Here is a 27,046-nt window from a genome sequence, read left to right on the forward strand (position 1 = left end):
ACATAATAATAAAAGTTTTCAAAGTGTGTTTGAAGGAATAACTGGAGGGACAAGTTTAATATATGGAACAGATACCGTGATGCTGGATACTTAATGAACAAGAAGCTCGTTTCATGTTTTAGTATTTATCATTCAACTGAAAGGACAATTTCTCAATGACCCAGGTTTTTGAGGCATTTAACTCATGTCCCGAAACATCTCTTACCTTTCTCCAAATCCAGTAAGCTTAGAGTTATGATTGTTATTGCTTCTCTAAAGAATATTACTGGTCAAACTATAAGTTGGTTGAAGAAAGCATCCTATATCTGAGAAGATTACAATTCCTTATGTTCATATACCAATTTTTCAAGTTTGCAAAGTGATTTCATATAGATGATTTCATTTACTCCTGAAAATATGCAGAAAAGGAAACTCAAAATCTAAGACACTGCGTTTTTACATCCCCCTCCCCCACCAAGGACTTAGAGATTTGGATAAACTAGTATAAATAGAGAAAAAGCATAAAAACTGCCAACTCAGTGTTGTTTTCATCTGCTCAGGAGAATTTAGAGTAACCCTGGTGCTTTCTAGCTCAAAAGTAAAAGAACAAGGTCTGCTTAAGTCAGAGCCAACGAGTCTCTGACCTGTCACTCTAGCACGTCGCTCTGATCTGAGTAGGATTCAACTTCTGACCTGTGAAAAAGAGGTCTTGAAGTTTCTGATGAAAGTTATTTTCAGTGGCATCCAATTTAGGAGCTGCTGAAACAAGCCCAAAGAGACAATTGAAAGAAAATGTACAAGGGCACCCACCAATAAAAGGGTAAACAAACTAGAAAGATGGAGGGTTTTCAAAGCTGGTTAGTCATGGCAGACCAAAGCCAAGAGCTCATTTCAGACATATAATAGATAAAAAACCATAAATTTTTAAAGATAAACTTTGTATGTATTGCTTTTTCTTCTAGTCATTTTAAAATGCACACATGCATAGTTAAATACACACACGTATATAATTAAATACACACACATACATACACTCATACATACATAAATGGTTAGAAATATGATTAATTTGAAAATATAAAATCCAGTATTTAATGGTTTGCTCCTGCAGAGAAAAGTATAAAAATTCATTTATTGAAAAACTTTGATGAACTAAGAAGGTTATAGCTGATTTTGATGCCATTCTCTGCCTCTGCAGCAGTGGCTGGATGAGAGAGAAGGCTGCAGTCCCAGAACTTGGGCAACCAGACCCATGAGCCGGGGAATGGAAATCTGGAGAGAAACTCTCACAGTGGGGAATCATCTGGAGAACTGGAAGGGTTCTAGCAGTCCCCTTGCTTTATCAAATGTCAGAAAAATGATGGTGTAAAATTGATTATTTCCTTCAGAACATATAAATTGAGTGGTTTCTAATTCCTGGCTTCTGCTAATAACAAAGGAAAACACGTCCTTTGATGGCAAGCATGCCTAAGAGGTAAAGATAGGGAACCCTAGTGCAAAGCTAGCAGTAAGGAAAGGAAAGGATGAGGGCTGAAAACTTACTGCTGATGTTCTGATACAGCCCCAGGAAAAGCTAGGAGAGAAGACCGCAAAAAGTGAATTGATTACTAACTGATGGGAAACCTGTAGCGAATGGGAATAGGAGGCTAATAGGAGAGGTCAATTAGTGCCAAGTAAAAGATTTATAAATCACTTAATGTGCTGAGAGTGGGTGTGGAGTTAACAAGTTGGAACAAATGAACAAGAAAAAATGAGGAGCAAATAAATAGAAATATTGAGAAGAGTAATTCCGAATATATTAGATGTATTTCAGTGGATTGCTTTTTATGTGAAACAAATATTTTTGCAAAAGCTTACTACAAAATTATTCCATTTATTTCTCTTGGTATTATGAGGGCATGTACAGAGATTTAGTGAGATCGCTAATAACAACTAAGATTTACTAAGCACTTACGACGTGGCAGGTAAACTTATTTGTACGTATTAATTTGTATTATAATCACAACATGTCTAGGGCAGGTTTGTTGTTTTCTTTATCTTACAGATAAACAAACTGAGGGATGGAGAGGTGAAATAATTTCTCCAAAGCTGTTTCTGAAACCAGGCATCCTGGCTTCCAAGATTTCATTCTGAACTGCTAACTTATACTTTATTTTGGCTCTTTGGTAGTTTTTTTAAAGTGCAGAATTGCTGTATTTCAACTTTTGTTTAAAATGGCAGTGACCATGCATTTGTTTTTTGTCTCCCTGAAATGCCTAATAGAATGAGAGTAAAGAGATAGCAAGAAGATAAAACCAGAAGGACAAAGAGAGTAGCATAGAAGATGAACGCAACAACATGTTGGCAGCTGGAAAGCAGCATGATTGGTAACTGACTTAGTTGGTCTGAGGGAGCTGAATCGAATCCTTACTTGACAAAGGGGGAGGTTCAGAAACAGATTTACACCTCTGGAACCCCAGAGCTCTCAGGGATTGGTGACACTTCTGAAAGTGAAGGGTGAAGGAGGGGTTGAAAATAGGAGAACTGGAAGCAGTTCTGTTTGAGGAGCAGTTAGATTTCCAGTGCTCTCTTCTCCCCTGATACAGTTCTGGGGTTTTATTCAGCAGAAGTAAAACAGAGGGCCCCTATTTTCCTCAGCACAGAGGTTTGGATAAATTTGCTAGTCCACCATTACCTAGGAGGGAAACTTACAGTTTATTTTCAACAGAACAACCACACTGGTCCTGAGAAAATGACTTCTCATGTAACTGGAAGTAAGAGTCAAGGTTTTTAGAATGATCTACAAGGCCCTACATGACGTACCTATAGCCCCTGCTCTAGAATTTCCTCTCTAACCTCATCACTTCTGCCCCTTACTCATTCCACTCCAGTCACACTGGACTTCTTGCTCTTCCTCAAACACGGGGACCATTCTTTCCTTGCGGCCTTGACTGTGTCTCTTTTCTCTGCCTGGAATGCCCATCCCCCAGAGAGCTGTAAGCCTCATTCCCTCACTTCCATAAGACATTTAATCAAATATCACCTATTCAGGGACACCTTTCCTGACCAACAGCTCTAAAATTGCAGTCTTTCCCAACTGTCCTATCCTTTCTTCTTGCTTTATTCTTCAGTTTAGCATCCTATTTAACCTCCCGTGCCTTAGTTTCCGTACATGTAAAAAAAGGAAAATAAAAAAAGCTGTGTATGTTGTTTATTGTTTGTCTAATATCCTATCCCTTTTACTTTACTCATCCTGTTTGTTTGTCTAGGATAATAGAATATAGAAACAGTGGACTGTCAGCTTTACAAGGGCAAGGATTTTTGCACCTGCTTTGTTCAACTCCTGTATCCCCAGCACTTAGAACAGTGCCTAACACATAGTAATTGCTCAGTAATTGTTGATATATAAATTAAAAGACTCCAAGTTAAAGTCGAGGAAGTCTCTAGAAAAGTAGGGCAAAAAATTAAGTGAAAGAAATTGAGAGAGAATGAGATAAAATTTCGGGTGCAATCTGGGAGCCATTATCCAAACAATAACAGTTCCAGAAAGAGAAAATGGAAAATAGAGGGGAGGATATACATCAGATAAGTAAATCAAAAAAATGTCCCAGGGCAGGTTTCCAGTTTGAAACAACTCACTTAGTAGCTGGGTCAATGGTTGAAATTAGATTCACATCAAAGAACGTCATTAGGATATTTCAGAAAACCAGAGTCAAAGAGAGAATTCTAAAAGTGTGTAAAGAGAAAAAAGCAAATTATTTACAAAGGATCAGTAATCATAATGTCCTCAGAGTTTTCAATAGAAGTACTGGAAGCTAGAGGTCATGCTTTCAAACTGCAGGGAGAAAATGAATATAAACCTAAATTCTATGCCATGCCAAGGTGTCAATTAAATGTGAGCCTGTAATAAAAATATTTTTGGACAGCCTGGACTCATAAGATTCGCTTCTCCTGCATCCTTCCTCAGAAAGTTGGTAGACAAGACTTTACAATACAAGGGAATAGACATAGAAAGTAGAATATATGTGATTTGGGAAATGAGATCCAACATGAGAGAGTTGAAGGGAATGCCCAGGGGTACAACCAGTCCAGACTGGGGCAGGTCAGAAGCTTTGGGACATGTCTCCAAGTAAAGGAAACTGGTTCATGGGTGAAATGATTGATCGTATTGAGAGGAGTTTTACACAACTAAGGGAGAGTCTGTGGGATAAATCGATAATTAGTATATAGAAAACTAAGAAAAGGAGCAATACGATTATTAACTCCAAGGAGAAACAAAGCTGTGCAGGAAAGGAAAAGTAACCGTGATGCAGTCCACGATGCAGCTTTGAATATCATTTACAAGTCAAAATAATGCAAATACTGATTATTGGTATAACCAAAATTACGCTATGAAAGTGTTAGTGTGATTGCGTCTTGGAGGAGGTAGGGCGCAAATGATCCAGATCCTTAGTTTTCATAGTGGCATATCAATAAATACCATCTAAAATGAAAAAAATACCTACAAGTAGCAAAATAAGCATATTATTAAGACTTCTGGCATTTTTTTTTTTTTTTTTACAAAACCCAGCTACAATTGTTGAAAGTGCTTGTCTCTATGGCCTGTGAGATGTAGTGGGGGGAGAGGGCTAGTGTTTCTTTGTAACATGACTTAGAGAACTATATGATCCTTTGAACTTGTGATGAACGACCTCAGTAAAGACAATGTAAACAACTTCAATAAATATAAAACAAGATAGATTTACTATTATATGGCTCATTTAATTTGGAAATCAAAGATATTTCTTTGATAGTTCTACATGTTATGAGACTCCTTCGGACTCCAAACAAGCCTGTTCCGGCCCATGTCATTGTCACTTCAGAGAGGTGCACTTAGAAGGGCTTAACAGAGACCCCGCTTCCCACCCTGAATTGTTCTCTGGGGATAACTCGGATAAAGGCTGACAACTTAGACGACTTGCTATCAGTCTCTAGTCTTCTTTTTCTCCTTTTTAAAGATCACCTACTTTAAAACACTGAAATATTTAAAAATAAAAACTAAAAAAGAAATTGGGAGGCCTAGTGGGCGGTAAATATTTTGAAAAGGTTGGGAAGGAATACAGAAATTTAAGTGGCTATGTTTGTAGAAACCATGTGCGCATCACGAATTATATTTTACGTTAAGCGATGTATGAGTCCTGTCTTTCGAGTAGCTACAAGTGTACTCATTATAGAAATTGCTAGCTTCTAATGATCATACCAATTTTTAGGCTTTGGATTGAAAACATAATACAAACATCACCAGTGCTATCGACTTCAGAAAAGTGTCATGGTTAGTACTAAATTGTCGTTTGATTTTTTTCTTTAAATTTTCCAAGATTTATATGAATTTATTTTCCATCTCTTTGTCTAGCTGAATTTAAAATGAAGCTAATACAGACGCCTTGTTTTAAAATATGCTGTTGAAGTATCTATCTCACGCTGGTCTGAGTTATTTTTCAAGAGCCCCCAGGAGTTTATGAAGGGCACTATGATTGAGATATAACTGAATTTTTATGGAAACATTTTAAGTGCATTTCTGACTACATTTATTCTGAATTATTCACCATTAATTTTCCCCAAGCCAATTTCACTGTGGCCTACACAGTCTTTTTGTTTTTTTTTAAAAGATTTAATTTTTTTCCTTTTTCTCCCCAAAGCTCCCTGGTACATAGCTGAATATTCTTAGTTGTGGGTCCTTCTTGTTGTGGCATGTGGGATGCCACCTCAGCATGGCTTGATGAGCAGTGCCATGTCCGCGCCCAGGGTTCAAACAGGAAAAACCCCAGGCTGCTGCAGCAGACTGCACGAACTTAACCACTCAGCCACCAGGCCGGCCCCCCTACACAGTCTTTTATAATGGAAAATTTGCAATTGATGTTGCCTTTACTTTTTTTTTTTGATGAGGAAGATTGGCCCTGAGCTAACATCTGTTGCCAATCTTCCTCTTTTTGCTTAAGGAAGATTGTCACTGAGCTAACATCTGTTGCCAATCTTCCTCTTTTTGCTTAAGGAAGATTGTCACTGAGCTAACATCTGTTGCCAATCTTCCTCTTTTTGCTTAAGGAAGATTGTCACTGAGCTAACATCCATGCCAGTCTTCCTCTATTTTGTATATGGGACGCTGCCACAGCATGGCATAATGAGCAGTGTGCAGGGCTGTGCCAGGGATATGAACCTGCAAACCCTAGGCCATCAAAGCAGAGTGTACCACTGTCAGTGTCGCAATCCAATGTACACATCAGGATAGATGCAGAGAGGGCTGATGGCCACTCTGAGTTTATTATAACCAGCGTTTCAATATATACATAGCTTACATCTGTTAAACATACACAGGTGTTCTGGATGAAGTAATTAGCGAATGCCAAGAATTCTTAGTGATTTCTCAAGGAGCCCTCCCTTGGCCTCTGTTTTGATATTATCATGTTGTTGCTGTGCTCCTATATTTTTATCTCAGAGCAGGCAAGGTCTCTTAGGCAACGGTCCCTCTTGCTCCCGATATCGATATCGTTTTTCCATCTGTGCCCCCGGGCGGCCGCCGCCTGGCTTAGGTTGCCCCCCCAGGGGGTCTTACCCGTCATTGGCTAACCGGCCTTCTCACCTCTGGGTCACAGTTTGTTGGCAAGCTTTTTCCAGTGATTATTAACCCTTCCTATGTCAGGGGCGGCTACATACCACCATAACCACTATACCACTGGGCTGGCCCCACTCACATATTTAGCTTTACCTCAGTCTCAATCTAGCTGTAATGATGAATCTGTAATTAGAATTACCTTTCTATTTGTTAATTTGAGAGGCTGACATGGTATCCTGATTTTAATATTTACACTCCATCTACTTGACGTAGTTTACAAATTAGAATGCCGTGAAAGTTTGGACACAAAAGGTTAAAACAGAATCTAACTGAAGAAAGCAGAAGAGGTAAATGTCAGGCACCAGAAATGAGTAGATTATATTACATGGGAAAAAGTGTGTTTTTCAAGTTTCTCAAAGTGAAGGCTCCAGAGGAAACATTGTGTTTGATAATGTTATTTTTTTCTGACAGTCCAGTGCCCACACACAAATCTATGGAGATGAAATATTTCCCTAAGCAAAATTGGCTCTCCTGGAAGTTGGGACAAAAAAGAGCATGAAGAAATTTACTATGTATAAATGATATTAAGTCAAGAGCCAATATTTTAAATTATGTTTTATAGGACTCAGGCAGAAATTCTGTTTAACAAGATGATTTTCACGTATCCTCTCAATAAAAGGTAGAAGAGAGAATCATTAAATAAAAGCATTTTGAGGGGGGGATGGAAGAAGGGGATTTAGTAAATGTGATACAAATACAATCACCATGAGGGAAATGATCAGGTGTTGGTTAATAACGGTGAGGAAACCTGCCTTCTTCCTAACCATGGGGGCAGGTCCGGGTGTTGTTTTTCTGGACCTAGCTACAGAATGATATAAGCCTGAGTCTAGGTCAGAAAGTTGTGTATGTCTGCACACACAGGTGTGCTGGTGTACGCATCTGATATTGGAGAGTAGAGAAGGGGGAGGAGAACAGACCCATGAGTATCATTGTTTGATTGGCCAAATAAAGCTCTAAGTCCAAGATCTTCTGGGATTTTGATGTTCAGGGTCAGGACTTTCAGGCCCCTCCCCTGTAGCAGGAGTGGTCCCAGAGTCAAGCATGAGTGAACTGGTAACAGAAGGCCTTTGAGAGGCTCATGGATGAAGGTTAGATGTGGGGGTCGAGGTGAGGAAATATAGCGTTCACTGTCATAGTTAACAGATATTGATTGCCCCCTAGACCTTGTCTTTAAGGTACTAACAATTAGACTTGCTTCACATGCTTTGTCTCACAATATATTTATATATCTGTGTCTGCATTTTGGCTGGGTTACCCAAGAATTTCCTTTCTTCTTCTTCTTCTTCTCCTCCTCCCCAAAGACTCCAGTAGGTAGTTGTATATTCTAGTTGTGAGTGCCTCTGGTTGTGCTATGTGGGACGCTGCCGCAGCATGGTCTGATGAGCGGTGCCATGTCCGCGCCCAGGATCCGAACCGGCAAAACCCTGGGCCGCCGAAGCAGAGTGCGTGAACGTAACCACTCGGCCACGGGGCCGGCCCCAAGAACTTGCTTTCTGAGGGGAGGATCTACAGTACCTCTCGTACTTCAAACACTTATTCTATTTTGCTATGCTTTCCTGACAATTGTGGAGATCTGTGATGGTTAATTTTATGTGTCAACTTGACTGGTTGAGGAATACCCAGATAGCTGGTAAAACATTATTTCTGGATGTGTCTGTGAGGGTGTCTGCGGAAAACATTAGCATTGGAAGACATTAGCATTTGAATCGGTAGAATGAATAGATTCCCTCACCAATGTGAGTGGGCATCATCCAATCCATTGAGGGCTTAAATACAGCAGTCTCCCCTTATCTGCGGTTTTGCTTTCCAAAGTTTCAGTTACCCATGGTCAGCTGCATTCTGAATATATTAAATGGAAAATTCCAGAAATAAACAATTCAACTGTTTTAAATAGTGCGGTGCCGTGCTGAATAGCGTGGTGAAATCTCACACTATCCTGCTCTGATGTGAGTCACCCCTTCGTCCAGCGGATCCATGCTGTAGACGCTATCCACCCATTAGTCACTTAGTAACTGTCTCAGTTATCAGATCCACTGTTCGGGTCTCAGGGCTTGTGTTCAAGTCACCCTTATTTGACTTCATAATGGCCCTAAAGCACAAGAGTAGTGATGCTGGCAATTCTGATATGCCAAAGAGAAGCCGTAAAGTGCTTCCTTTAAGTGAAAAGGTGAAAGTTCTCCACTTAATAAGGAAAGAAAAAGAAATTGTATGTTGAGGTTATTGTTAGTTCTTGTTGTTAAATCTCTTACTGTGCCTAGTTCGTAAATTAAACCTTATCCTAGGTTTGTATGTATAGAAAAAAACATGGTATATATATAGGGTTCAGTACTATCTGCGGTTTCAGACATCCACTGGGGGTCTTAGAATGTATCCCCCACAGATAAGAGGGGACTACCGTGGAACGAAAAGGTGGAGGAAGGGCGAATTTGCCCTCTCTGCTTGAGCTGGCACATCCATCTTCTCCTGCCCTTGGGCATCAGCGCTTCTGGTTCTCAGGCCTTCAAGTTTGGACTGGAACCATACCTTCAGCTTTCCCGGACCTCCAGCTGGCAGACAGCCGTAGGACTTAGCTCCGTAATCATGTAAGCCAAGCCCTCATAATAAATCTCTTTCTATATATCTGTATATATCCTGTTGGTTTGTTTCTCTGGAGAACGCTGACTAATACAGTTCTTTTAAAAACATTTCAACTTTCTGTTTTGGTGGGAAAGAATCATGTGTGCATATGTGGGAAACATCACAACACAAATGTAAAACTAAGTGAAAATTTCTAGGAGGACAATATTAATTTATTCCCCAAATAATATTGTGTATTTACCATGTGCTGGAGATAAATCAGTGAACAAGACAGGCAAGGTTTCTGCCCTCATGGAGGTTACATTCTTAAGAAAAAAATCTCTGGGTATAATAAGGGCCAAGGCTATAGATGAAGATGACAGGATGTTTATATATAAAGAGAGCAACATTAACAGGTTTAGATACACCGAGTGCCAGCTGATAGAGCTTGAATAATTGCAAAGGGGAGGGAGAGATTATTTCAGGCAGGGGAGTTGTGTGAACAAAATCATGAACACAGATTGTAATGAGGAATGGACTTATTTGCCTGGAGTCTAGGGCCTGTATAATGGAATACTGGAGGACAACATTTGAGAAGTAGATAGGGAGCCACTGAAAACTTGTGAACAGGGAAGTGACATGATAAAACTGGTGTTAGCACCATTGACGTGGGAATGAAATCAGGGAGTAGGATGCTGAAATAGATGAGGGATGGACTGAAGGTGATGCCAGTGGGAATGCAAAGCCAGTGAAACATGTAAGACATTTGAAAGGAAGACTCAATAGACTTGGGCTTAGTGACTATGAGGCCAGAAGCACAGAGAGGAATCAAGGGTCACTCCAGGATGTCAAAACTTAGTTGTGAGAGAATGAGGTGACATTTGTACAAACATAGAAGTCCAGATGGGAGATAGTTTGGGAGGATGATTGATTAAGTACAATACGGAGATAGGCAGTCATGGAATTTGGGAATAGAAGAGTTTAAATTTATGCCAGTTTTATTTTCCCTATCAGCATTTTCATATTTACAGAGAAGTTGAAAGATTAGTGCAATTAACACCTATATACCCCATACATCTCGATTCAACAATTTCCATTTTGCCTTATTAGTTTTATCTATCTATCTCTTTTGACTAAACTATTTGAAAATAAAACTTGCGGGTACAATAAAACTTAATTCCTCGGTACTTTAGCACACATCTCCTGAGAACACAAACTTCAATTTTGAAGGGAATTAATACCCAAGGGTGTTTCATTTAGTGGTGAGGGCTGTATTAGACCTTCAGGTGACCTGACGGTCAAATCTGTCATTCCTCTACCACGTACCTTCCATGTTTATATATGGTATTTGTTGCTTGGAGTGTTCAGACATTTAAACTAGATTCGGGCGAGTAAGAAACAATGTAAAAGAGTATAACAGAGGTCTAGTTGAGATTTCACGGACAGAAGATTTTCTGAGCTAAAAAGGAGGAAGATAAATGAGAAGAGAAAAATAAGCAGAGATTTTATTCTCAGGGAGAAATCTAAAGGTTGGATGCAGTGGCCCTGGGTGATGTTTGACCATCACTGGTCAGATGGCCTAGGAAACTTGGAAGGTGGGCCAAGATCACGTTCTGAGGCAGGCCTTGTAGACCACCTCCTTTGTTTTTTATTACAACCACACTGAAGAAAACAGTATTTTGGACTGATACTGTAGGCAAACCTGGTGGTAATACTTTACCACTGGCCTAGTAAAAGCAGACAAATAAGTATTATGAGACTGTGGGAGATACAGGGTTTAAGGAAATATTTCAGGTCAAGATGGGGGGATTTCAAGAGGGACTTTGTGAATGCTTAATGGGTCACGATTGTTTTGTTAAAGTGCCATGCAACCTGAGAGAGCTCTTGGGAGAAGAAATCTTGTTGTGAGGAATAATTGAAGGTCTTGGTTACTCTATTAATGTTGCGACCCAGGAGAACATGACTTTTTGGGAATGGGCGCCTGGGGACTGATATATGATTTATATGCTTAAAATAATGGAAAGAATCCGTAAAGTATTCAGAGTTGAATGGCAAGTTGCTTTAGTTCAGATATTTTTAGTGTATTTACTTTTTTAATTTGTTTTATGTCTTTTTTTTTTTTAAGATTGGCACCTGAGCTAACAACTATTGCCATTCTTTTTTTTTTTTTTTCTGCTTTGTCTCCCCAGATCCCCCTGGTACGTAGTTGTATATCTTAGTTGCAGGTCCTTCTAGTTGTGGCATGTGGGACACTGCCTCGACGTGGCCTAACAAGCGGTGCCACGTCTGCGCCCAGGATCCGAACCGGCGAAACCCTGGGCCGCCGCAGTGGAGCACGCGAACTTAACCACTCGGCCACAGGGCCAGCCCCTGGTTTATGTCTTTTACTCAGTGTACCTTCAATACAGGCTAGGTGTTTGGAGAGTAAAAAGTTGAATCATATAGAGGCTTCTCTCCAAGAGCTTACAGTCTAAGACTTGAACTCTATACTGGGTCAAATAGTGTTCCCCACTCCACCCCATTCATAGCTACTTAAAACCTCATAGTTGATCTTCTTTGGACATAGGGTCTTTACAGACCTAATTAGTTAGGTTAAGATACTACATCAGAGGGTCATACTGGTTAAGGTGGGCCCTAATCCAATGTGACTGGTGTCCTTACAAGAAGAGAAGAGGGCACAGGGATTCACAGATACAGAGAGGATAATGCCATGTGAAGAAAGAGATAGAAGTTGGAGCTATGTGTCTACAAACCAAGGAGCACCAAGGATTGTGGGTAACCACCAGAAGCTAGGAGAGAGGCATGAACAGATTCTCTCACAGAGCCTCAGGAAGGAACCAACCCCGCTGACACCTTCGTTTTGGCTTCTGGCCTCCAGAGCTGTGAGAACAAATTTCTGTTGTTTTAAACCACCCAGTTTGTGGTAATTTTTTATGGCAGTCTTAGGAAGCTAATTCAGATTCTAGGTCAAATATTCATAACATTCAGACTTTTTTCATTGTTATTAATTTTTGATGAAAGCAATCTGCAATAAAATCTGAAATACTGAACTAAAAAAGTGCATGTGGTCTAAAGCCAAATGAAATGCTATTCCTGAGTATGTATTGACTGTGAAAATTATGCATCTAGAAATCAATTTCTCATTTGATTTGGTTATCAGGAAGGGTTATTGAACAAAAATGTAGTATATACTTCTTTTAAATGAAGAAGTGCTGCTAATTGAAAAAAGAAGCAAAATCTACTTAAAATTTTGGGGACAAAAATTTTTGTTCAAGAATCCTTTTCATTTATTATTTCAACTTTTTTTTGATATCGTGTATTGGATGTTTTTTAGTGGGAATTCTCTACCATATCATTGTGTTTTCTTTTTCTTTCAAGACCAAAGTCAGGGGTTACACATTCTTCTGAAGACAATATAAACACCATATTTGGAATATTGTAAAGTGGAGTATTGTGAAAATGGACTTGTAGAAGTTATCATGTGGGAGGATAATCAATTGAGAATTTAGGGGGAAAACCCTGTCTAATATTTATAAATAAATAGTAGTCCCTTGGTCTATTAAGCTCAGTTTTCCTCGTCTGTATAATGAAAGCCATATCACTATGACGGTGTAAGCTTCTTGTCATTATAAATTCAAAGCAACATTGATATAGATATATTTGATCAAGTTGTTAATGATATAGCACTTAATTTTCCACTTCACCTCATATCTGCCTTCAATTTTACATTTTTTCACCTCTTGCTCAGAGGGTTCTAGCTCTTACAGTTCTTTTTGTGATTCCGACTTTGGAATGATATTTCCAGCACCATCAAGACTCACCTTTGATAAGCCTCTCCTCTCTGGCACCTTGTTTCTGCTCAACCTGCAGCAAGCTCAGGTAGGATATACTTTTGGCTCAAGTCTCTTTTCTCTAGGTTGATGATTTAATCAAAGATGCAGTTAGGTGCTGGCTTTATTTCAGGACTCCTGACTGAGCTTTCAAATATATCCTGCCTGTACATTTGTCTCTTTGTTCAAGAGGACTGACACTGCTTGGTTTTGTGCCAACCCTGATGTACAACTGGGTCCCTTCACTGGCTTCCACAATAAAGCCAATCACACCAAGCGTAGCATGACGATTTGCGGGTCATGAAGTAGGGTCACATGGCACAGTGTAAGCATTTACTTTGAAAAAGAATCATCGCTACCCTTGTGCCTTATCTCAGAATTTTCCAGCCCTACTGCCAACTGAGGTTTCTTTCTTTCTGTCCTCCCCGTGTATAGCGTCCAGTCTATCTGGCTCCTCTACCGTTCTGCTGAGGTTTACTCCTTGCCCTAATTCTCCCCCTCTTTCCCCTTGAATCTCTCTCTTTTTTTCTTCTTCTCCCCAAAGCCCCCCAGTACATAACTGTACATTCTAGTTGCAGGTCCTTCTAGTTCTACTATGTGGGATGCTGCCTCAGCATGGCTTGATGAGTGGTGCTAGATCTGCGCCCAGGATTTGAACCAGTGAAACCCTGGGCCACCGAAGCAGAGTGCACGAATTTAACCACTCAGCTATTGGCTGGCCCCAACCTCTTGAATCTCTTGATATGCCTTCTCCACTTGATCAAGGAGAGCAATTCAATCCAAGCTTTTACTTCTAAACATGCCCATCGTCAACCAACAAGCAAAGGGCCTTCCAGGTAAAAGACCTACTGCTCTTAAAAGGTTGTTTATGACAAATTTTTATTCCTTTTAAGTTATAATCCATACTCTCTGATCACTTTTGAAAACAGCCACAACCACAACAAACTTGCTGAAAGATATCGCAACGTGTTAGCTTCTATGCAATGTGTCTCTTCTACTTTGCAGTGTGGGTTTTAAAATCTAGAGTGTCCTGGCATATGAATTTGAACTAACTGTCATTTCATAATGCCAGTCTGCTGAAGAAGGGGAATAAATTTAGTAGAATGTGACCCAAGGATATTCAAAATAAATTCATCTTTCCAAATTGTCATGCTAATTACTCTGTAATTGGTCTTTGATAGTCTAATAGATAGAAGATTCTAGATCACTGATTTCTCTTTCAACAATATAATGTTCTGGCTTTTGTAAGAATTTGGCTTCTGAATAGCAAATAGTAGTATGGTCCTTCATGCAGCAAGGCAGTGTTTCTCTTTAAGAAAGACAGTCAGTGATGGTCACCTTCTGCAGTTATGTGCCTTAAAGGCATAGATTAATGTTAATTACTACGTTTTCCTGGGGTATTGTTTCTACTTAAATGTTTGATTTGTGAATTGAGATGACGCTTATTGGTTTTATAGGCTAACTGGACCACCCTTTACCAATATAAAGTGTCTGCTATTTCTGTACACTGCTAGTTTCTGCACTTGCTGTAACCATGTGGCTTCACTCCACAGATTCCTACATTATGCTCTAGAAGTGTCTCTGTTGCTTGCTATGGATGATATTAACTCAGCCAGCTAACTCTAAAGGGGTTATAAGGGATTACAATATTATTCACTTTTTGCACGGGCTTGCTGAGCTGAATGGACTTTGAATTGCTACAGTTTTAATAACAAGGACTGATTATGATCAAAGATTTAAGCAGGGACTCTTCTTGTGCAATTTTATGCTGCTGACTACTGTAATATCTCTGTAATTGAGTGTTTTTTGCCAACAATGGCCTTCCAGATATTCAGTTCTTGAAGACAATTGGGCAAAAGTGCAATTTGGCCAATTTTGATTTTTTGTGCTCATGCCAGTTTGCTATGATGTCCTGCCCGGCATCCCAAAGGCTCTAAACTCCTCATTTTCCTAATCTGAGGTTTAACCTCCTTATCCAAATGCTAGTTTGTGGAGAATATTCATCCAAGTGACCATGTAACCATTGTAAGTTGTGTGTAAAGTTTATTTTGCATGAGTTAAGACATAATTTTTTGCTTTATTCAGTTTGAGTGAGCATATGCCTCTTGTACTGATGAAAAAATTAATTAACATTTATTGAGCACACAGGTCCCTGACCCTGTTCTATACACTGGAGGATTATGGGGTACTATTGTGTTATTTTCACTTAATACTTAGAAACGGCATTCAGGAAAACAACATTCTAACCATGGAGGTGAAAAATGAATACAAGAGAAATAACCTCATATGAACAGGCAGATGATCCAATCAGCCTATAAAACCAATGAGGTGGAACTGCCCCAACCGCGACAGTGATTCAAATGGACAACACCCACTTTCCTGCAGTATACATTCCCACTATGACATATTAACAAGCATAGACACACCTGCTCTGGTCTCCTTAGTACTGTCTAAGCCACAATTTTTAGCTGCCTCCAAAGATAGCCATGCCATTCAGATATTCTTTGTTTGATGTCTCAGCTTACTCTAAAGGAAAGGGCACAGGCTTCAGAAGAGAAAAATCTTGTATCCCAGCTCTATGGCTAAGTAGCTGTGTTCCTTTAGTTATGAGGCCTCTCTGGATCTCCGTCTCCTCACCTGTAAAATATGAATAATAATGCCTATTTTGTAGGGTTGCTGATATAGGATTATATGAGGTAATGTCCGTGAAATAAACAACACTGGGCCTAGCATACAATGGCCACACAAAATGTTTAGTTTCTTCCTCATTCTTTCCTCTTTTCTTTTCCATAAACTCTAAACTTTCATCTTACAGCATTGAGATAGGATCTCATGTATCTCATCCGGTTTGGTCCACTCTTTGGCTTCAGTTGTCAAGGTGTATACCCTCTGCCCATGCCTCATGCCCTCAGGATGTCGTTGGTGGGCTGAAACCATCCTTGTTTAACCTGTTCCCAGTAGGCTATAAACTGCACATACCATTGGTCCCTTCAGATGTGCCCCTTGTCTTAGCCCCTTTGTCGTACTTGTATATTCTCATGAACCCAGAACATCTTTCAGGTAGGCTTAATGATAATGTTAGCAAACCTCATATGTTAAGGCACCTTTTCATTTCTCAGATGACTAACGAAAAGGAAAATATCTGGAGTCTACTTCCAAGGTATGCAGTGTGCTTATGACAGCAAAGGCTGGATTGCAGAGGGAAGCAAGGCCAATTTACATAATGAAAGACTTGGAACCAATGGAAGAGAAACTTAAGAACAGTTAATATTTGCATATTTTGATAATTGAAGATTAGAGGGAGCATCTGGTGTTGAAAACGCCATAGGAGTTACATTTGGTATGAGGGGGTACAGGTATGTGGGCCAATACAGCATAATAAAGCAAAGTTCAATTAATGGCCCCCTCATTACTAGCTACATAAATTTGGAGAATTTATAACCTTCAACCTCCACATTTAAAAAAATATGTTAAAAAGAGAAGATAACAATGATTCTGGTTTGGGGGATGTTAAATGAATTAATGGTCATAGAATGACTAGCATAGTGCCTGTAACTTGGTAAGTATTCAGTGAAGGTGAGGTGTTGTTATCCAGGGTATTCAAGAACAGTAATCAGAGTCATGGAGAAATGCTGGGTGAACCAGAGCTCTGTGCTCTTCATTGGATTCAGTTGACTTGGTCATTTTTATTTGTTTTCAGTATGGACTGAAATCTGTTAGCTTCATTTGTTGATGATAAGTACTGGTTTTGATACTGAACCTCTTAATCTCAGGTCGGATGTGCAGTAAGCCAATCACTGAGACAATGGTGCTTGGAGGTAGAAAAAGGTTTATTTGAATTGGCCAAAATGAGAAGGCTAGAGAGTAGGTTCTCTCAGATCCTCCCTAACAAAAGAAGAAAGCAGGAAGTCTTTATAGGACTAAAGGGCTTGGGAGGTGGAATTTTGGGGAAACAAAGGGGAACTCTGTGTTTCTTCCACTGCAGATAAGACCTTGAGAAACTAGACTTCTTGGCGCCAGTGGCAGGTGGGGTTGGGTCATCTGGTGGTCATAACTTCCTTAAAGGCACTTTTTCTTCTGCAAAACAAGCTCATAAATCCTTGTGGCCACTGAGTCACCCCTCTGGTTAACCGAAAAACAGCAAATTAGCAAGCTATAATTATGTGTGGGCTTCGAAGCAAGCATTTGGGCTCAACAAATACATCTAATGGGGATTGAGCTTATTTATCTAGGATTTATGTGAGTACTAACTTCTTTTCACCTGTGGCTTTGTTGGGAACAAGGTCGAAGAGTAATGATGCTCTTATGGAATATTTACAGTAACCCTCAGGTACTCAGATTCAGTTTAAGACAATTAAATAATTTTCACCAGATTATTTTCATTGATTTGATTGTGTTACATCACACAGGAGGAATATACCACGTTTAACTGTTCTCAGCATTGAGATACTGTATAATGATTAAAAATGTTATATTTAAATTTATTAAACTTAGAAAGAGTAATAAACTAAATGCATGTTCCTTACCTTTATTAAGGAGATGAGTTTTGAATAAAGAATTAGCTAACTGTGGCCAGCTATATCTCTTTATTTTGTGACTCAGGACCTAAATAAGCATATAACCATTTCTAGCTGATTGCTTCAAAGGTTTACTAGGGAACAACACTCTGTTTAAGTGTATGAATTTCATGTTGCTTATTCTTAGATTTCTAAATATCATTGTTTTGTGTTACAATTTCCTTGTGTGTGTGTCACAGCTACCTGGTTTCATTGCAGACCAGACTAAGCAATGCTTTGTAAAAAGGGAAGGTGCTATTTATAAGCTTGCTAATAGCTGCTTACTTATACCATTAGAATTGGTTTGAATACAACACTGCTAAACTTTTTAACCCTGCTCAGAAGAGTCACTGCAGCATTAACATCTCAAAGCTTGTCATTTCCTAGATATTGTGAGATATTTCTGTGGCTCTTAGGGAAGCCAGAGAGGTCAGCAAGAGGGGCTGTCCAAGCCCCTGGGGACTAGGGTCACTCCTTCAGAGTGGTGGGAATTAAGATATTGCAAAGATGAGCCCTAACTGTGAGAGGCTGGAACCACTTGTGCTTGCATATGTGGATGTTGGTGAAGCAAATTTATCACCAAACTTTTCCAATCCTAAAGAAAATCCTCACATTTTTTCAGACAGCCCCAGAACTTTGGGCAATTTTTAATTTTCTTTCTCTTTCTCTTTCACTTTCTCGCTCCTTTCTTCCTTCCTTCTGTCTTCCCTTCCTTCTTCCTTTTCCTTCCTTTCTCCCTTCCTCCTTCCTTCCTCTCTCCTTCCCTCCCTTCCTTCCTTTCCATTTGAAGTAGAGGTTTTCTATAAAAACTTAGGCAAGCATCTTTCTGTGCTGGCTTTTATTTTTTGAATTATAATTACTTTTCATTAAGATCACTTAGGAAACACTCATTAAATAATTTGGGACCCTCTCACAACTTTATTTTTAAGTGTCTGTGATTTGGTTTCTTGGTGTCCACGGGGTCCTGAATGAAACTTTTGGCAGTTGAGTATCTTTTTAAGCACTCTGCTTTAGTTTGGCTGCTTCTCAAATTCTCTCACTCCCTTATCCCAAGAATCCTTTTTGTGGAACAAAAAAGGGAACCTTGAAAGGATATTCAGAGTGAGAACTTAAGAAGAAGTTCATGGAAGAAATGTTAAAACTATTTTAGCTCTATTGAAACTCTCTGTTTGCTGGTAAGGCAGGAAGATGAGGGCGGAGGCAGTGAACTTCAGAAATAAGATTATCTCCCCAAATGGCTTTACCAACCTCTGTTGATAAACCTCTGCAGTAGAAAGGTAAGCCTTGACCAGAGGAAACAGGAGGATTATTTGTGGTGCTAGAGAAGATGAACAAAGTTTGTGGCAAGTTTTCAGGCATCCGGCCTAATAAGGAGAGATACCACATCTGGGTTAAGTAGCTACTCATCTGGTTGCACCAGTGGAGTTTCCTTCTGTAGTTAAGTGCATGAACACTTGCTCTAAATCTTGGCGATCCCGAGGTGGTTCCAGCAGCAAAGTCTTCTATAATTAATTGCATGTGTATTGCCATTCACTTGGGAGGCAGGTGATTACCTGCCTGACTATTACTCTAGGATATTACAATATCAATAACACTACTGATTTTAATTAAAACTTCAAAATTTATGCCTGTTGAAATATTCATTATTGCACCCTTGATTGTGTGTGAGAATTCAAAGTCTTCTATGCTTCTTTTTTTCACATACTAAGGCCAATTAACGGGAGACAGACTTTGCAGATCATCTTTCTTCATCAGACAAAGAAATGTTTCTGTGTGCGCGCGCATGTGATATTTTGATGTTATTCGGATTGGACTTTTCCTGTGAAGTCTAAAAAATGTTTGTTTATAGTCAAAGCTAGTAGACGAAATAAAATGAGACAAATAGGAGAGAAGAGGTGAAAAGGCAAAATGAATAATCCTTTCAATGCCAGTTAATTGTATTCCAATCTTGGTTTAGTCCAGTAGTTCTGTACTCTGTAAAACACATGGATCTTTAGTGTAAAGCCATACCTGGATTTGCTTAAATAAGATATTTAGAGGAAATAGAAAGGGTGCTAGTGCTGCAAAAGAATAGAGGAGAAGCTGTGTGGAACAGGGAAGCTGTTGATGGGGCTCTTTTGGATATGAAGACATTTTAGGGCAGTCTATGGTTTATGGGCCAAATGTGTCAAGTATTTCAAATATGTCAAGTGCAAGGGACAGTAGAGATGATCCAGGCCAGTTCCTTCATTTCACAGATTGTATTTGCAGTCATCCTTTCTGAAAAGTATTCTTTGATACAGTGAAGAAACATTCAATAAGGTAGACTATCTCATTAAATATAGCACTATTTTTTTTAATCTGTGTTTTTCAGATCTTAAAGACAAAATATAGAGAAAGGGGTGTGTATGTGTGTGGGGTGTGTGTGTATGTAGCATGTCTATAGTCTTTGTGGCCCTGCTTTGCTTTCTGACATAGAAAATAAGGTTCTGAAACTTGGTGAGAAACTGGTCATTAAATGATTGGTGCTGTTTTTGAAGAATGTTGATTGCACTGTGGTTTTCTTCCCTCAAAGCCCTTAATATAAGGTTATATTTTTATGGTGTTAAACTTTTTTGGTGACTCTATTAAGAATATTTCTAGTGAGGCTGAATCATATTCAGGATATCACCTCCTTGCCCAGGAAAGAACAATGAAATTATTGCAATAAAAACAGTATGCTTCAGAAAAACAGTAAGTGGTTCGATTCGAATGGGTATTCAGTGCTTAAGCAGCACAAACTGGAACAGGTGGGCTGGAGTGTCGCTGTAGACTTCTTTACAGAAGAGAAAATCTGGTCTTGATTACTTCAACTCTATGCTGTCTCTGGTTCTCCAAAGTCAGTCTGGCTTCAATTAAAACTTTCCCGCTAGCTTTAGAGACAAATCTTTTTCTTCATTAAAGTTGATTTAGGGATGAGACTTTTGAAACAAGAAGGAGTCATATCATTAAGAGTTTCAATTCAGTGTATGGAGAGAAAGATAAAAATCCAGATTTCCTTTGTAGGTCTCAAGTGAAAATAATACTTTAATTATAGCAGTACTTTTAGATAAGATAAGCAAATACCCAGAGCAGTGGGACCTAGTTAGAACATCAGAATAGGAGCTCTGACCCCATCTGTGATTTGTTTCATGACCAAGGATGAATATCATTCATCATTTGACTTCAATCTCTTAACTAAATTGGTGATCTTCTTCCTTCTCTTTATGCCCTTTTGCTTCCATCTCCTGTGCCAGAATTTCTTTTCACAAAATGACTTGTTTTAGTATGGTACTAGATGTTGAGAAATCCCTTGATCCTTTACTCTGCCCTTAACTTGAACCAAATTTAATTTCTAGTGTTGACAAATTGCTATTCGTCTAGCTGTTTTCTGCTAGATATTCCTGACACTTTGTCTTTAAACTGGTTAGAATATTCACTTCTCTTTGGAAGACATGAAAGAAGGTGATAATTTGCTCTTCCTTTTCAACTCGTCCAAATATTCAACAAAGCTGCTATTTTCTTTGTTTTTGTTTTAGAGTTTAATATTTATTCACATTTTTAAGGTAACGTTTCCATACAAAGGAATGTGCAGCTCTTAAGTGTATAGTTTTGATGACTTTTGACAAATATATGCAACTGTGTAATTCATTTCCATTACCCCAAAAATATTGTTCATAGGTCTTTTCAGTTAATCTTCACCCCAAGAAGCAGCAACTTTTCCAATTTTTCTCACTATAGATCAATGATCCCTATTTAGAATTTCATATAAAAGCAATTATACAGTATGTCCTTTTGAGTCTAGCTTTTTTTGCTCAGTATAGTATCTGTGAGATTCATCCATGTTGTTGCCTAAATCAAGTTTGTTCCTTTTTATTGCTGGCTAGTATTCCACTGTATGGATAGATCATAATTTGTTTCTCCATTCTCTGATTGATATTTGGGTTGTTTCCAGTTTTGGACTTTTACATATGAAGCTGCTATGAATGTTCCTTTACAGGCTGTAGTTTTAGTTTGCTTCTTTTCTTTACTTTTTTTTTTTTTTAAAGATTTTATTTTTTCCTTTTTCTCCCCAAAGCCCCCCGGTACATAGTTGTGTATTCTTCGTTGTGGGTTCTTCTAGTTGTGGCATGTGGGACGCTGCCTCAGCGTGGTCTGACGAGCAGTGCCATGTCCGCACCCAGGATTCGAACCAACGAAACACTGGGCCGCCTGCAGCGGAGCGCGCGAACTTAACCACTCGGCCACGGGGCCAGCCCCTCTTTTCTTTACTTTTTGTTGCTTTTGATCCACGTTGGAAGGCAGTCTCTAAGATGGCCTCCAAAGATGCCCACCTCCTGGTGTTCATGCCTTTGACAGTCAGCTGGGCTGACTGACTCAATTCTAATGAAGAGAATACAGCAGAAGCACTGTAACAGTAGTACAGGCAGAAGTATGAGGTGCCACTTCTGAGGCTGGGCGCTATTTCTCACACACTCTTTGCCTGCTAACTGTGGGGACAACCAGCTTTCATGTCATGAGGCAACCCTATGGAGACGCCCACATGAGTAAGTTTGGAAGATGACCTGCTGAGGGCATGCCACCAGCCATGTAAGTGAGTTTAGAAGCTAATTCTTTCCCAGTTGAGCCTTGAGATGACTGCAGCCCTGGCTGACATCTTGATTGCAATGTCATAAGACACTCTGAGCTTGAACCACCCAGCTTAAGCTGCTCTTGGGTTACTGACACCAAGAAAATATGAGAATAAGCGTTTGTTGTTTCCAGCTGTTAAGTTTTGGGGTGATTTCTTACAGAGCAGTAGATAGCTAGTACAGTCCACTTCAGTGACCATGGTGTGATTTTATTTTATTTTGATTTTCTTTCAGTTTTATTGAGATATAATTGAGACAGCTCTGTATAAGTTTACTGGGTACCACATGATGACCTGACAAACATATATTGCAAAGTGGTTACCACAGTAAGTTTAGTTAACATTCATCTTTGCATATAGTTACTAAAAAAAATTTTTTTTCCTTGTGATGTGAACTTTTAGGATTTACTCTCTTAGCAGCTTTCAAATATGCCTTGCAGCAGTGTTAACTATAGTCCCCATGCTGTACATGACATCCCCAGTACGTATTTATCTTATAACTGGAAGTTTGTGCCTTTTGACCACCTCTGTCCGATGCTCCCACCCTCCACACCTCACCTCGGCAAACCACAAATCTGATCTCTTTTTCCATGAGTTTTTTTCCTTTTCTTTTCTTTTTTACATTCCATGGTATGGTTTTAAATCGGTCCTTCTTTATTGATTCCTCAGTGGAAGATAGTTCACTAGAAGCTTTGTGTTTCTTAGGTCCTCAGCTGGTAACAGAAGTTAGGGTAATCTTCTACAGAGAAAACTTTATTTAGTTTCTTCATGCATTTTTGGAAAGTGGCTAAAGAACTTGTTTGTTGTTTTTCTCAAAATGGAGTTTTACTTATTCTTTATTGTGAAATAGCACAAACTCATTATAAAAACATTCAGTTAATAAGGAAAGAATAAAGAAAAAAAGTGAAAATCATCCATAGAATCACCACATCAACACAGTAAATTGTTAAGTTATGCTGTTCATTTCTCTGGATTTTTTCTCATGAGAATACACATACACAGGAGCAGGTGCTCATTTTCAGAAATGTAACCATACTAGACATGCTCTTTTGATAGCTCCTTTTCCCCTTCACAGTGTATTCTAATATTATGTCAATGCCAATACAGACCTAAATGATCATTTTAATGGTTACCTAGTGTTACTATGTATCCTAATTCATCCTATTCTGTGCCTTTGATCAGTTATACTCTCTCCCTCCACCATTTTTTTTTAACAATTATAAAAAGTCATTGGTAATCATCCTTGGTCATTCATCTTTGTGCATTTATCAAGTATTTTCTTAGCATAATTCTTCAAGTGTTTATTTCCAGAAGGGTAAGCACATTTAAGGGCCTTGGATAAATATTATAAAATTGCCATTCAGAACGGTAGAACTCACTAATAGAATATGAGAATATTTCCCCCTATAAGCTTGATAACACTGAGCATTATCAAGGTTTTTAATATTTGGCAATATGATGAGCACACATACTATTGCTTTAACCTGCATTTATTTGGTTGAAAGTGATATTGAACATATATTTTTCATATTTTTATTGACTGTAAAGAAATTTTACATATTAAATTAGTTAAATTTATCATTTCTTAAATAGTTTATGGCTTTGGTGTGATGTTTAGTAAGTCTTTTCCACTGTAACATTATAAAAATGCTCATTTCATTATTTCTGTTTTAAAAAATCATGATTTCACTTTTTACATTTTACATCTACATTTCACTTTTTACATTTTTAAAATTCATCATGGTCATATTTTTATATTTAAAATTTTTAATTGATCTGGAATTTATTTTTATTTAAGGTGGGAGACAGGGGTGCAATTTAATTTTTTTCCCCAAACTAGTGACCAATTATCCCAGCATATAAGTGAATAACCCTTTTATTGTTACCAATAATTTTAACTGTACCATTATAACTTCCTAGCTAATATGCATTGTAAATATGTATCTTCCCTCACGTCTCCCTTAGTACTAATTAGACTTTTACATGTTGATTAATAAATTTGTATTTTACATTGTAAAAGTGTGTTTGTCCCTGCATTTTTGTGTTTTCCATGTGCTACAGATGGGAAAGTACATCCAAAACCTACCTTACAGTTTTTGTACATGACTAAAGTTGTACCTCAAGCTATGTGCATACATTGAATATTATTTCTTTATGGGTAATGAAAGGATTCATGACTGCTACCATGTTTGTGGTATAGGAAAGAAGGGGATTTTCAAAAGTGCATGCTAATTAATTTTACATTAAAGTTAGATTTGAAAATATTTAAATTCCCTTTTTCTTTAAATTCCCTTTTGAAGACATTTCAGTGAATTTAAATTTTATGCGTAGGATACAGGTTAACCTCAATTTTTAAACATTTGGGTTTTTAACCATCTATGTTTTATACATTAGATGTTGACTATTTCACCACATTTCAATAATTAAATTCATACTTTTAAATGTGAATTGATGAGCGAACATTTCCATCTATTGAATGATGACTTGGCTTTCTAGGCAGCAGTTTGCATTACACCATCTGTTATTTTAAGCAATTATTTCAACATTATTATTCATTGCATTTTTGCTACTAGTATTTTTAAATGAAAGAAAATTTTAAAAAACAAAAATGCCAATAATATTGATAAGATGCTTTGGTTTCATAAATCAGTACAATGGAGACAACAACAGAAATGAGCTGAAAGTGGTGAGTCTTTAGCCCAACTGCTTGCTCATGGGCTTACTCCAGTAGACTTACTGAAGAAGAAGAATACAACTAAAGAGTATTTACAATATGTGAGAAGATTGTGTCCAAGAGACAAAATGTAATTAGTGCTTTTATTTATATTTTCAGTTTTTTGGAAACAGAACATTCCTTAAAAACATGTTGTTAAATCCAACTGACATGTTCCAGTTATCATTTTACTTGACCTTTTAGCATTAAACACTTCTCGAAACCGTATCTTCTCTTGGCTTCTGTTCTTCATATCTTCTTGGTCACTTCTTTCTCTTTGGTGTTCATCCTCTTCCAAGATTTGAAATGTTGGCATCATTTAATGCTCACATCTAGGTCATTTCCTCCTCTTACTCTGTGCTCTCTCCCTTTATGATCTGTTCTAAGCTTGTAGCTTCAAGTTTATTCTCAGTACTGATGACTTACGAATCTAAACTGTACCCAGAACCCGCTCAGAAATAGAAGCCTTTATGTCCAACTAACTACTTAACATTTTCTTGTTGATGACTCAAAGCCATTGCAAACACCTAATGTCCAACCAGACCCAATCTTCCTCCCTAATCTGTTTGTACCTTACTTCAGTGATCTATCCAGTTGTGCAAGCTAGAAACCCAGAGTCATCCGTGATACCTACCTCTCTCTCTACTCTGTATCTAATCTTTCACTAAATCCTGTTGATTTTACTTTCCCAGTATCTTTTGAGTCTGTCCACTTTTCTTCATCTCAGACAGCAATTTGTTCCTCTCCATTTTGTTCTTTACATGTATTTTTTCCCAAGTATCAAATGTGATATATCATCTATCTCTCTACCCTAAACTCTTTAATAATTTCTTAATTCTTTTAGGATAAAGGCAAAGGTGTTTTATTTGTTTAACTTTGCCTACAAGCTCTATGTGGTATGGTTTCTACTTCCCTCCCTAGTCTCCTTTTTCACCCATTTCTCCCATGATCTCAGTGATCTAGCCACATGGTCCTTTCCTCTGACAAAGGATTTTGCATATGATGTTCTCTCTGCCTGGAACATTCTTCTCTTCCTTCTTTCCACAGTTAACTCCTTCCCTTCTTCCCATCTCAGCTTTTGTCATTCTCCCAAGGAAGCTATCCCCTGGGAAATCTTTTCTTGGTCTCTTTTCAAAGATCTCTTTTCTTGGCCTTGCACCCATTGCTTCTTAGGATTCCTGGGTCTTGCCTCTTGCCAGATATTACCACCTTCAGATCTTTTCTTTTCAGGTACAGAGAAATTTAGGTCGACTCTACCTAATATCTCTAAGCTTACACACCTCCACCCATTTTCAATATAGTTGTCAGGCATGCCAAAGGCTGAAGTGCTGGGGATGAAATGTCATTCTTTCTTAGCAAATTAAAGATCTTAGAAGAGGATGAACACCAAAGAGAAAGAAGTGACCAAGAAGATGCATCCTTCTTAAAAAATAAGGCAGTGTTGGAGAGAGATGGGATTCTCATGAATAGTTATAAATGTGTGAAACACTTGCTTGTAAAAGATGGATGAGATATGTACATGTTTAAATCCTAACCTAAATCCTGATGGTAAGGACTTGGTTGTAAGGAAGAGATGAACATACAGAGGAGGCTATTCTATGGGGGCGATGTTCTTCTAAATGAGGAAGAGGGTGATGTGTCAGATGCAGGTGGCGTGGTTGGCCTTTTCTTTTGAAACAGGAGGAAAAGAGGAAGACAGTGTACAGTTATAATGTTCAGTTTGGTTGATAACCTCAGCATTTCATGTGAATTATCAGGCATGATCATGTTTTAAGAATGGAAGGAAAGGTGGGGATCAGAGTTTTGAGGAGGATGGAGGGGTTTTAAAAAACTTTTCCTGAGAGTGAGAGTTGAGCAGAGAAACATGGGAGGATTCTGGTTAAGTGTGGAGGTTCCAAGTGAAGTTGCCATTGTGAATTTGTTGAGGTACAGCTTGCCCCATTGTGTGACCTTTTTCAGCAGCACCCAGCTGACTTGGTGCAGCATTTGAGAAAGCCAATATTTGGTTTTATCCAGATTGGGTGTTTACTTTAAATGGGTATCATGAAAAGACAGGTGGGTAATGGGATTTTAGAGTATTTGCCTAAGTGTTTTTGAAATGCTAATTGTGGATTCTATGGTGGCCAAGGAGGAGGATGAAAAAAAAGTAGGAGT

Source organism: Equus asinus, chromosome X (genome assembly GCF_041296235.1).
Source record: "Equus asinus isolate D_3611 breed Donkey chromosome X, EquAss-T2T_v2, whole genome shotgun sequence".
NCBI classification, from domain to species: Eukaryota; Metazoa; Chordata; class Mammalia; order Perissodactyla; family Equidae; genus Equus; species Equus asinus.